The following is an 11,548-nucleotide window of genomic DNA, read 5'->3' on the forward strand; positions in this document are numbered from 1 at the left end:
ACTGATAGCAAGTGGACAGTGCAGAGGCTTGATACTGGTTGCAAATCACAGGGGCTGATGACCACATCTTCCTTCCTCTATGTCCTGAAGAGGGATCAAGACCGAAATACAGGGAGTCTCAGAAGTGCACCTATTCCATCCTAGCCAGGAGGTTCTCCGTTCATGTCTGGAACCGGTCTGTGAGATCACAAGGAGTCGGTCTGTTTTATTTCCTTAAGCCATGCATCACCACAAGTACTATTAATTAACTTGAAAGGCATCATCACAAAGGGAGAGGCGGATATAGGTAAATATGTTTATCATATTATTAGACCATCGAACTCGGATCTAATGTAGTACGATAACTATTACAATCTTTGCTTACAGCTCTAAATTTGGCCGCTTGAGAAACTGCCTCCTCATTCAGCATTAAGAAGTCCAAATGGCTTTTTAAAATGCCGTCTCAGTGATTTTCTTTCAGTAACCTTAACGTGTGCCAAAATAAGCTAGCTTTATAATAATACCCCACAATTGGTTCGTCTTGATAGCATGATACATCATTCCAGTCATAAAAACAGCTTCATAAAAACAGTAGCCTACCGTCTCGTCTTATACAACAAGTTCCAGCGATTTACAGCGTGTTTATTTTTGCAGTACATAGAAAATCTGGAGAAGTGTGATAATAGAGTCCTCAATCTCGCGCACAATCTGATTGAGAAGATTGAAAAACTGGACAAACTTTTAAACGATGTGACCTCAACATGTCTTAACAAACAAAATAGGTAAAGCATGGGGGGGGGGGGGAGAGAACAAATAGATGTAAAAAGAACATAATCTGGTACCATAATACGTGCCGAGAATACATTCTTGTCAGAGCAAGATGCATTGTGAGCGATGAAAAAGAACAGTAAAATGCAAGGACCTTGCGGTGGTTAGGCTCTTGCGGTGCTAACTTAACTTCCCTCACTCATGAAACAGTTCTTCTGCTGTGATGAAATGGGGATTGAGCAAGCAAGGTGTTCTGGGACTTTTTTTGTTTTGTGCTGGTTTTGGTAGACGGAAACCTCTTCAAAAGGACAAGAGGACTGGAGTGGATTCACCTGTTGCAGCATGTTAACCAGAGTTTTGGGAATTAGCAAGAATTAGAATTTGTCCATGGATTATAATGAAAAGTGATAATATACATATAACAAGGTAAGAAACACAGAGGTCTTTTAAAATGTGCAGTGGTTTTATTTTACAGTCTTCCAACGTGTAAGTTTAAACTTGTTGAAAGATTAGCATGCAGACACCAAGAGTTTTGGGTGTTTCCAGAGTCCTCCAAATCATGCACTGAAGGACAAGAATGATCTCCTGTCTCAACCATGTTCTCTGTCATAATAGCTGGTCTTCTTGTAATGCAACCTCTGCTTCTTTCACCATGCCTCATTTTACGTATTTGTTTCTATTTTCGTAGTAGAATAGAGGGCATTGGAGCACCTCAACAATCTGCAAGAAACTGAATCTGTTCTGGGAAAGAGATTGAGGCACATTCCCTGTGTGGATGGGGAAGAAAATCAGGTCGCCGTGCGATCCTGAATCTGAGGAAAAAGCAAATATAGCATCAGTAGTTATTTTACTCTATAAGAACATTGTGCCACATACATTGGTTGTTAGGCAGTAGTATTGGTAGATAGTTATTGCTGCCTGTTTACCTCTTTGCTCAAAGCCCTTTCCATGAAGAGATACGTGCTTAGGCATTCGATAAAGCCAATGTTGATGGAACTGCTTAGTTTATTTCGCATATAAGAAAGTTTGGATTCCAGTGATCATGTCATGATACCACAGATAAGGTACTGTAGAGGTAGAGAAGGTTTGAGATTGGGGATTATAACTTTATCTGGTGAATAGTGGTAATGGGTGCAATGTCTTTTAGGCTATGGTTGTGTTTGGCCTTGGTGTGATATTCCTGTGCAAATTCCCTTTTCAGTGTGTTTGAATCTGATATGACTTGGCACACTATTTTAATAACATGTTCCCTTAGCTTTTTTAACATGCATGATTTGTTTAGTTGGATCCTCTGCTACTAGATCTAATGTTTGTCAAAGTTGCACAGGTCGTATGCAGAAAATGGAGTGTGATTTGTGCTTTCATTGAAATTGGGCTGAATTCTTGCATGTCTTTCCTTGTATCTTGCAGCTCCATGAGTGTAGCTAATAAATTGAAAGCCTCTAAAAGATTTGACTTCTCGTGTCCCTTGGAGACAATCCTGTTTGCAAATCGTCCACGTTGACCAACCAGTCTTTACACAAGTTTTCCATTGGAGGTCATTGCAAGATCTTGAGGGACACCCAGGTGACAAACATGGACAGGGAGAGGCTCTGTGAGAGGTTTATTTAGGTAAAGTATAATGTTAAGCTGCAAGCAGTGTGTAGTGCAGTCTAAGCATTAATGATTGTTGTGCTGGCAAGTCATCCTCAGTTCAGTAAGATTTACACTCATGGTAAGTGTACATGATGGGATTGCAGTCTTACATTAAATTTTTAAGAGTGTGTACATAACTTTGAACTTCATAGAGAAAAGACTTGTGCACAGGAGGTGGGACGGTGGTAATAGCCGTTTTTCGTGGCACATGGGTGTTTAGGAGTATAGCAAAGATGTTTTATTAATGTCACAACGTAAAGGACGAAGATGTGTGAAGCGAGAAGGAGAAAAGGATATACCCACAAATACTCGGTGGCAAGCCAGACTCCTTGGGAGGCGACATAGTTTGGGTATGTTGTGCTTTTCCACCACAAGTGAACATGGAACTGGTGTTTTGATATGCTGGAATTTCTTCATTTTGCAGAAGAATAGAAAGTCTTGAAAGGAACTTGGAGAAAAACCAGAAAGAGGTTGGAGGAATCTTAAAAATAAACAGGATGACTTGCGTGGAACAGACTTCAGAACCAAGATGAGGGCAAACAGGGTTTATTGAAACAAAGCATTATTGGCAACAGAAACAAAGCTGTAAGAGACCTGGGAATGAGAGGTAGAAGAAAATGAGCTGGGTAAAGCAATGTTGGTGGTTTAAAAAATCACTGTAGTTGTGTTCATGGAATCGTAGGTTGTGCACTTGGCATATGATACACTATGCCGTCTTTGTCTAATATGTATGCAAATAATGGGACAAAGGCATTAAATGATAAAGATCCATAGTTAATTGAATTGTAGAATGTTTGGGGAACAAACTGTAACATGTAGCACGGTAGTAGTAAAATTATGGCTGGAAATACATCATGTGTAAGTCATTGTTAGTTAACTGCCCTTTTCTGGTTTAACAATGAAACAACCATCAGGATAGTGGTTTTGTCATGTTTATCTTTTTGAAACCTAATGGGTTTTTTTTTAGTGCCTTCTTATACACATGTTTTATTTGCTTCCACATAGTGTGGATGTTAAATAAGTTGTTCATGTGATTGGAGGATAAGAAGTTTGCGGTGTTGCAATATCTCATTCTCTCTGTGCTTTATTTTGTTTTTTCTTGGATTTGTTTTGGTTTTTTAAATCGTGTTATAAACCCTGACTTACACATTGTCTTGGATGTAAAATCCATAGTTGTAAGTAGCTTTGATCATACTTTTGAAATTTACTTTGTGGAAATTTTTCACATCTACAATAAAAGTGCCCAAGAACCTGTTTTCATTAAGGGTTTCTTTAGGACTAGACTTAATAAAACTAGCATTTGCAGTGTTGTGTAAACAGAATCACTCATGGGAAGAAGAACATTGTCAGTACATCCCATGGCATGATGTCATAGAAAAGGGAGCTGGAACTGTCTTGTGTTGAGTGGATGTGTGCCAGAGAGAACTGTTATTAATTGAAAAGCAATTTCAATTTCAGAAGTAGTGTGTCTACTGGGCCTGTTCTTGTTCCTTCTTGAATGGTTTTTTGCTGTGCCTCCCGTTTAGCCAAGTGTTTGGTGTTGATCAGTTTTTCTTCCTTAAAGCAGAACCTTTAGTTCCTGCAACTGAAAGATATCTGTATACTCGTCTGCATTTAGATATAGTACTCCTTTTTTTATTATTTACTGCGTACCCTTTGGACATTCCACCAGCATTCTTTGCATGGTCCTGGTTCAGACTTTGTCAATAAAGTCAACTGTACTGTGGTTTTGTAGTTGTTTGGTTTTGCTCAGAATTTTACTATGAGTTGTGTAAATTTTTTTTCTAAGTGTAGAACTTGTTTCATGATGTGTGGATACTAAGTCTTAATTCTTTGATCGCTTGTGTCAATCTTTCCTGTTCCTACCAGTCTGCTCGGTTTTCCCCCTCTCATCCTTTAGTGTCTGTTCTTCTGCTACCTCTTGGGAACGATTGCTGCGATGCTGCTGCCCTCAGGTATCCAACAAGAAAAAAGCTGTAAAACAGAGGAGAGAGAGACAGTTGTGTGCAAACAACATAAAAGACAAGTAGAGTGAGTTGCAACTGAAATTGCTTATATTGTTACAGGGGGGGTGTGTTGTTTGGTTCTGCAAATAAATTGTGACGAAAAAGATGGCAGACATGATGCAGGACAGGTATAGCTGTGGTTGTTATTTTCCATTCTTAAGGAATGGATGAAACCTGTACATGGAACCATGGTTTGGCATTAACTGTGGCATTAACCATGGTTAATTATATTTAGTAATAGTGATGTTGGCAGTTTCCGTCAAACACACCAATTGCAAAGTGGAGCAAGTAGTCTTGTAGGTGTCTGGGAGCATAGATAAGGTCTGGAAGGACAAACGTCAGGCAAATTTGAACTTGTGGGGTTGTGTTCTGGCACCTTTGGGGATCTTTGACCAGGATGAGGCAGTCATCATGAGGTGTTTTTTTTTGTAATACGTATGGTTAGTGTGGCATAACTGACAACAGGTCAAGTCTTGTCAAATTCAGGCATTCAAAGGAAGATGGGAGATAGGCAATATTCGTTGAAATTGTGGGTATGGTGCCATGTTACTCTTAATAAAAGTGGTTTTTATCTCAATGGGATGAGAATCCATTAAAAGAAGCAGTGTGAAATAAGTGGGATGTATAGGAACTGAATAGTATGAATGGAAGTAGTTGGAAGCCTTATTTAAAGGTCTAATACATGTTAGTAGTTTTTTGAAAACTAGTGGTGTGGTGAGCAACTAATGTTAGATTTGTGTGTTGTGTTGGTGTGTTTATTATGATCACTGTGGATAACTTTCAGGGTCTTCTCGTGTGACGTGTTTAGGTAGCGAAAAGCTGTGATGTGCAGTAAATCGTCTTTTACGAAGCCATTGTCAGCTAGGGAAAGGAAAGCAGAGTGCTGGTAGCTAGATTTGGCTCTGTAGCTGAAAATGCACAGAATTCCAGTGCGTTCTAGTATGTGCTGTATCATGACCTCCGTGTGGTTGTGTGTGTGGTGTGTTTCTTAAATTAACAAGAGCAATTGTTTAACCTTGGCCGGGTTAGGAGAGATCCACACTCCACTAAAAACACAAGTTAGGGCAGGGTGGGAGGTGTCAGGGTATTGGTAGTTTTTCCCTTGATTTGCCTTTTCAGAACATCTTCGTCTCTATCGCCCAATTCAAGGATGGGAAATAGATAGCTGGCTAAGTCCAAAACTGGTCTGTGCCCATATTGGGGGACCTTTTATAATTGGCTCTATGGAGTGGAAACGACAGCTGGTGGTAAGTATTATGCACAATGGAGGCTTCTCACAGCTAGTATCTTGGGCTTCAAGGATGGACAGTCCTGAGCCAGCGAGAGGAGGCTTTGGCTTCAATCAGTATCAATCTCTTGGGTCAAGAGATGGTGGTTAGGATTGGCACTTGTAATTGTAGAAACAGTAAATTTAAAGAAAATACCAATTGTCACTGTAAGTCTGATGTGGTGGAGAAACCCTCTGTTTACGTATGAAAGTTGTGCCGATTGTGGTAAGTTCAATATCCCATATCAACATTGCGACCCATGGTAAGTGACATACTAACTTAAACGGGATGTATTTTATCCTTGGAAATTCTGGCTGTTCTTTTGCTTGTTCTCAAAACCACCAATTCCATTGGAGTTGAAACAGAAGACAGTGAAGTGAACTAGAGCCTGGTTCAAAAACAATAACGAGTTGGAAAACAGAGTTGCTTTCGATAAGATGTGACGCAAGTTTGAGCGCATTGGGTTATTTGGGTATCCAACCGAGGTAATGATGAAAATGATATGTTGTTTAAGGGGCTGGGTTGTGGTAGTCAGGTTGTGTGGGTGGCGTGGGAATCTTGTTAAATATCGAACGTTCCTGCCCGAATTCCAGGAATGTGGTTCACTGGTTATAATGATTTCTCTGTTAAGGAAAAAAGAGTTGTAAACATGGCAAAAGTTATCTTATATGCAGTTCAGTCGTGTGGGGAGACTGTAATTTGAGTATAATGGATTTGAGCAGGCATCTTCAGAGCGGTTGGGAATTGGTGCCTATGCCTATCTACGTTCTAATACATATGACACAATAGTAAATCATTTAAGAGTGTGTCCTTTTGTGTCTTACAATGACAAGTCTTATACTATCACAGTACAGTCCTTTTTATGGTTTCACCAGCTGTATATTCCCGAGACTGGGTTGGTTCATGAATGAACAAAGGTACAGGGTTTGAAAACATTCAGTGAGTTTTACCAAGGTGATAGCTTTAAAGCCCAGCAAACATATCAGCAGAATTAAATATAAAATATTCAAAACATTGCAAGTTTAAACATGTATTCTGTCATGGGCCACTTTGATTCATTGACCTTCGAAGATGACTCTTAGGATGTTGAACGGGATGATGCACAGGTGAAAGTCCATACATTGAAAGCTAGGTACAAAAGAAACATGTAAGGCTGTGGGGTCATATCCCTACCCAGGCTCAGAAAATCAAGTGGGAAACATGGAACGGATCAACAACAAAATGTTCAGCAGCTTTAAACTACTGATCTTCTTCAGTCCACTAGATGTACAACTGGAAAAAACAGAGAAAGTTAAAGGAGGTACCTGGTCATCTTCCTTAACTTCATCTTAGTCCTTATACATGCGGAGTGTCTTCGACTTTGGATATAAGCTTGAGCATTCAAGTGAAACAGCTAAAATTTAGTACTTGTCCAGAGCAACTTTGAATTCAATGAATTCAGTGAGATTTGTGCAGATAGGACAGTTGAATTGTGCCTTTCCTCAGCTCATACTTTTAACGTCAATCGTAAATTTCAACTTATGATCAACCCTTCTCCCCGGGGCACCTTTCTCTCCACATATACTTCATATTTCAACCCTCATCATTGTCCATTGTCATTGACTTTGCTGTCTGGGATGTTATAATCCAGTTCATCTGACAACTGGAGAAGGCAACCATAGACGAATGTATTTTTCAGAGCTCATTCCTTTAAAATGTATTCCTGTTCCATAGGCCCCTGTCTATAAGAACTCGTTTTCTATTAGCTTTTCTCAGCAGATCGTGTTCTTATGTTTGGCTCCATTATTCCTCATCAAGGTCACCAGTTTCACCCTCCAAGACAATAAAAGTCTTGTGGCAATCCTAGTCGTTTCCTTTTCATGTCTCTGGATTGTGACCACGCACTTTCTGTCCCCCAAAGTGTATGTTCGTACTGTAACATCGGCCAATGGCATGGGCTTGGTTCAGTTTTACAGCTTCCTATTTGTCGTTCTTTAGCTCACGAAAATTGTTGAGTTCAGAGCGAAAATAAGCAAATGCAGAGCAGTATTGTTTTAAAAAGCAAACAGAGGAGCTTAAACAAGTCCACAGATGCTGTAGCTCAGAAGAAGGTAGGTATAACCCACCCAGCTGTGGTTATATTTTTAAATTAAAAGCCCCAAACTTACACTACTACTGTTTGAGGTTTCTGACCTCCCCTGGTAATTTCTGTTTCGTGGCTTACATACAGTTTCTGCATGCGCAATTTTAGATGTCAGAAGTATAAAAGACGTTGTCGACAACAACTAAGGGGCAGCAAGATACTGCTTCTGATCAGCTACGTGAGGAAGCTCTGGAATTAGAGAAACAAGGGAAAGGCAAGAGGAAGAAATGGCCAAAGAGAGAGAGACTGGAAGACCTGCATAGTTTTTATAGAGTCTCTGGCGCTGATCATAAGACCCAAGACATGTAAAGTCAGATTCCTGTTTGATGTGATAGCCGGTGAATGGGTTAAGACCTCTAACGGCTGAGGGAAGGCAAGCTGGGATGGTTTTTTTTTTTTTTGTGTTGTTGTTTTTTGCTAGTTGTGATGCTCCTTGGGCTCTTTTGCTTCCTACCTCACCCAGGGAGGTAGAAAGAGTTATACTGGGCCCGCTCCTCGCCTTTCTTAGAAAGATAGTCCGAGTACCTTTTTAATGCCCGCTTTGTGATCCGGTCCTAGGCCATAACTACCAATATTTCCATGGTCAAACCGGGTGTAACAAGTTCCAAAGCCCGGCACTGTTGTGGAGGTTGGTAATCTCTTAATCTCTTCTTCCCTATATCATGACCAAATCAGCACACCAGACAACAACCCTGCACTCACCTCCACTTGATAGGTTGCCCCGCATTTCATTGCCGGTGGAGAGTTTAAGGGAATGAAGAAGCTGCTATGTTCCCATAGCCAAACACAGACCAGTGACTCTAAACTCTGGAGGACCGACAATGAATCTTGATGAAATTGGTCTGTGTCTCACTATGGGAATGACTTCATGGTTTTGGTGGGAATGATCAGTGCCTTTATTTGACTGTTTCCTGAAAGAAAAGCTGTAAGCTGGATAGTATTTTTGAATTGATGACTGGTGAACCACACTGTGGGGTTACTCCAGAGTGTTTGGGAGGGTCATGGAAACGTTAAAGTAAAATGACGGTCTTGTGGACCACCTAGGATTTTCAAATTTATTATGATATACAATACTGGTGAATTCTTTTAATTCTAAAGTCGTGGGCGAGTTACAGTGAAAACAGGGGTAGGGAGGGCTGTGCCTTGATACCACTAAAGGTATTCAAGATGAGTTTGGGATTTTTGACATCGTATCTACTTTGTGGCCCCCGTTTCCCCCAGGAAATTTGGTACATTTCAGTGCACATCTGAAAAGGAGTCATCAGTTAGCTCTCTACTTGCGGTTTTGTTGGAGAAAGTTTCCTCATTGAAGAGGAACTCTCTTTCTCTGTGTGTGTGGCTTTGTTTGTTTCAAATGAAATGTCTGCCTGACTCTCTTAGGAAGGGAGCTGTTGACTGGGACATTGTTTAAAGCAGAAGGATATAGCTTGCTCTGCCAAAGAAATATGACCAGTTATTTACTCAATAGGGCGGGGCATGTTAAGAAGTTTAGCAAGGGAATCAGAAGGAACTTTGTAAGGCAACTACTAAACTTAGCAAGTCATTTTTGGATACCTTGATATTAGCATTGTAGTATAGTAGATTACAAGAACTGTGCTTGTAGAACTGTGCATTAATAAATGGACTTGCTATCTTTTTGTATGCAAATGAAAAGGATTGCAAACCAGCTCTTAGGGCCCAAGATATCGATGCAGAATAATAAAACAATACGCTGCAGTACTTAACAAGCAATAAACAAAAGAACTGGCTAATACATAAGACCTCATTAGTTGTAGCTGATCCCTCCCCTTTGAAATACGCACCAGTGGTTTTATATTTAGTACCTGAACGGAAGAACCTAGTATTAAGGAGTAAGGCAATTGCCAGACAGGAAGAGTTTCTTCACTGTAGGTCCTATCATGAGAAAGCAAAGCTTATCTTCAATAGGGGTTATGGAAAAACTTAATTTAAGAAGTAAGCTGGTAGGTGTCATTTTGAAAGGAAATCCCTGAATACCCAACTAAATCCAATGGATCACAGAGACCACTTTAGGTTTGGTGAAGGGTTGAAACCAGCATTTTGAAGTTTGCCTGCAATCCCAGTGGAAGGCAGGCCAGTAGCAATACAAAACAGTGTGTACGATATTTTGCTCTTGTAGAACAGAGCACAGAACCTCAACACCCATTTCGCTTGTATGCCCCATCTTGTGGCCTACATGCAAGCAAATCCTCTGTTTTCTTTACAAGCGTGTTATCTTTATAAAGACCAGTGAAATAATGTTTAGTAAAGAGGGACATGAGGATGCTTCTGCCTTTTTCCAAGCACAAAATCCTGTGGTATGGAGAAAACACCCCAGGGCAAAAAATGACATTCCTTCCTTCATAGAGACAATGTGGAGGGACAAGTGTTCTTAATCTCATGCATATACACTTTTAAAAGTTGTCTTTCAATTTTTTTGGTGTGGACAACTTTGTTGATTTGTTCCCACAAGATACAAAATGGAATTGTAGTATTATAATACTCCTGAGCTTCTTGGAAACTGTAATCTAGAGAAGGTCTCATTGGACTTAGATGGGCAGAGTTCCTGTGTAACTAAGGTCCAAAACACAGGCTGCTGAAAGAACTCATAGTTTGAGACGCATGTTAACTTCCCCGGGTTCAGTCTAGCAATCCTAGGAATTTATTTATTGTGGCAACTAGAGTTCTCCTGACGGAGAAGGCTAAATGTCTCACAAAACCTACAATTCCCGGAACTTGCTAACATTGAGCAAGAGCAGTTAAAGGCGGTCTCAACGGATTATTTCTGGCAGATGTTGTGGACTAAATCTGGCAATCCCTGTGCCATTTTAGGATCCCGTTCCCGATTCAGGTGGGTCTTCCTTCAGCTGACTGCGTATATGGGTGGGATGTTCATGTACAGTTAACAACACATCTTGGTTTTCATTTTATAAAAATAACACTTTTTTTATTAAGTCAAGCTGTTTTTATGTAGTCGTTCTGGTACGAAGTCTGGTGATTCTGAAACAAACGTGAAGACCTGCCATTTCCAAAGGGGAGAAGTATCTTGCAGCATGCCAGCTTGCCGATGGCCGGTGGGGCGTGGCGCGGAATCCTCTCATTACAAATTACTTTTGTGTTTCTGGGCCCAGGGGCCTCGCTTAGGAAAGAACTGCCAAGTCAGCAGTCCAAAACTGAGCCTCCATAAGTAACGTCTGTATGATGCGGGGAGCTTTCTAAACAAGATGAAACTGCTTTCTGCTGCTGGAGACCCAGCGCAGGCTTTCGGAGAGGCGGAAGCGGCCATGTTTGCTAGCCCCGGGAGTGGAGTGGCGCTTCTGTGTTGTATTAAAAAAAAGGCAAATAGGGACAGAGTCCCACTAGCTGGAGATAAATAGGGATTGGAGCACTGTTCCCACGCTTGGGGGCGTCAACAAGAAACTATCACAGCCCCAGGACCTCGCTTGCTTCCAAACAACATCCTAAGCAAGGCTCAACTGTCAAATGGAAGGAACCGAGTCAGAAAGACGAGAAGGAGATCGGTGGACAGGACAGTGTTCTGATGGTTAGCAACACGTTTTCTAGTCTGCTGTCTTTGCACAATGAGTTCCGAATTAATTAAGCACATGATTTGAAAACGAGGAAAGAGAATGCTGTAAGGTGCCGCCTCCCTCTCCCTAAACCACTCCTCTCCAAAGACCGTGAAAAGATTCAACAGCGTGGCAAGAGAACCTTTTATTCAAAAAACACTTCTTCAGCTGCCTCTGCAATAGTTTTAAAAACAGAGTCTTTGA

This window comes from Sceloporus undulatus, chromosome 7 (genome assembly GCF_019175285.1).
Source record: "Sceloporus undulatus isolate JIND9_A2432 ecotype Alabama chromosome 7, SceUnd_v1.1, whole genome shotgun sequence".
Lineage (NCBI taxonomy): Eukaryota > Metazoa > Chordata > Lepidosauria > Squamata > Phrynosomatidae > Sceloporus > Sceloporus undulatus.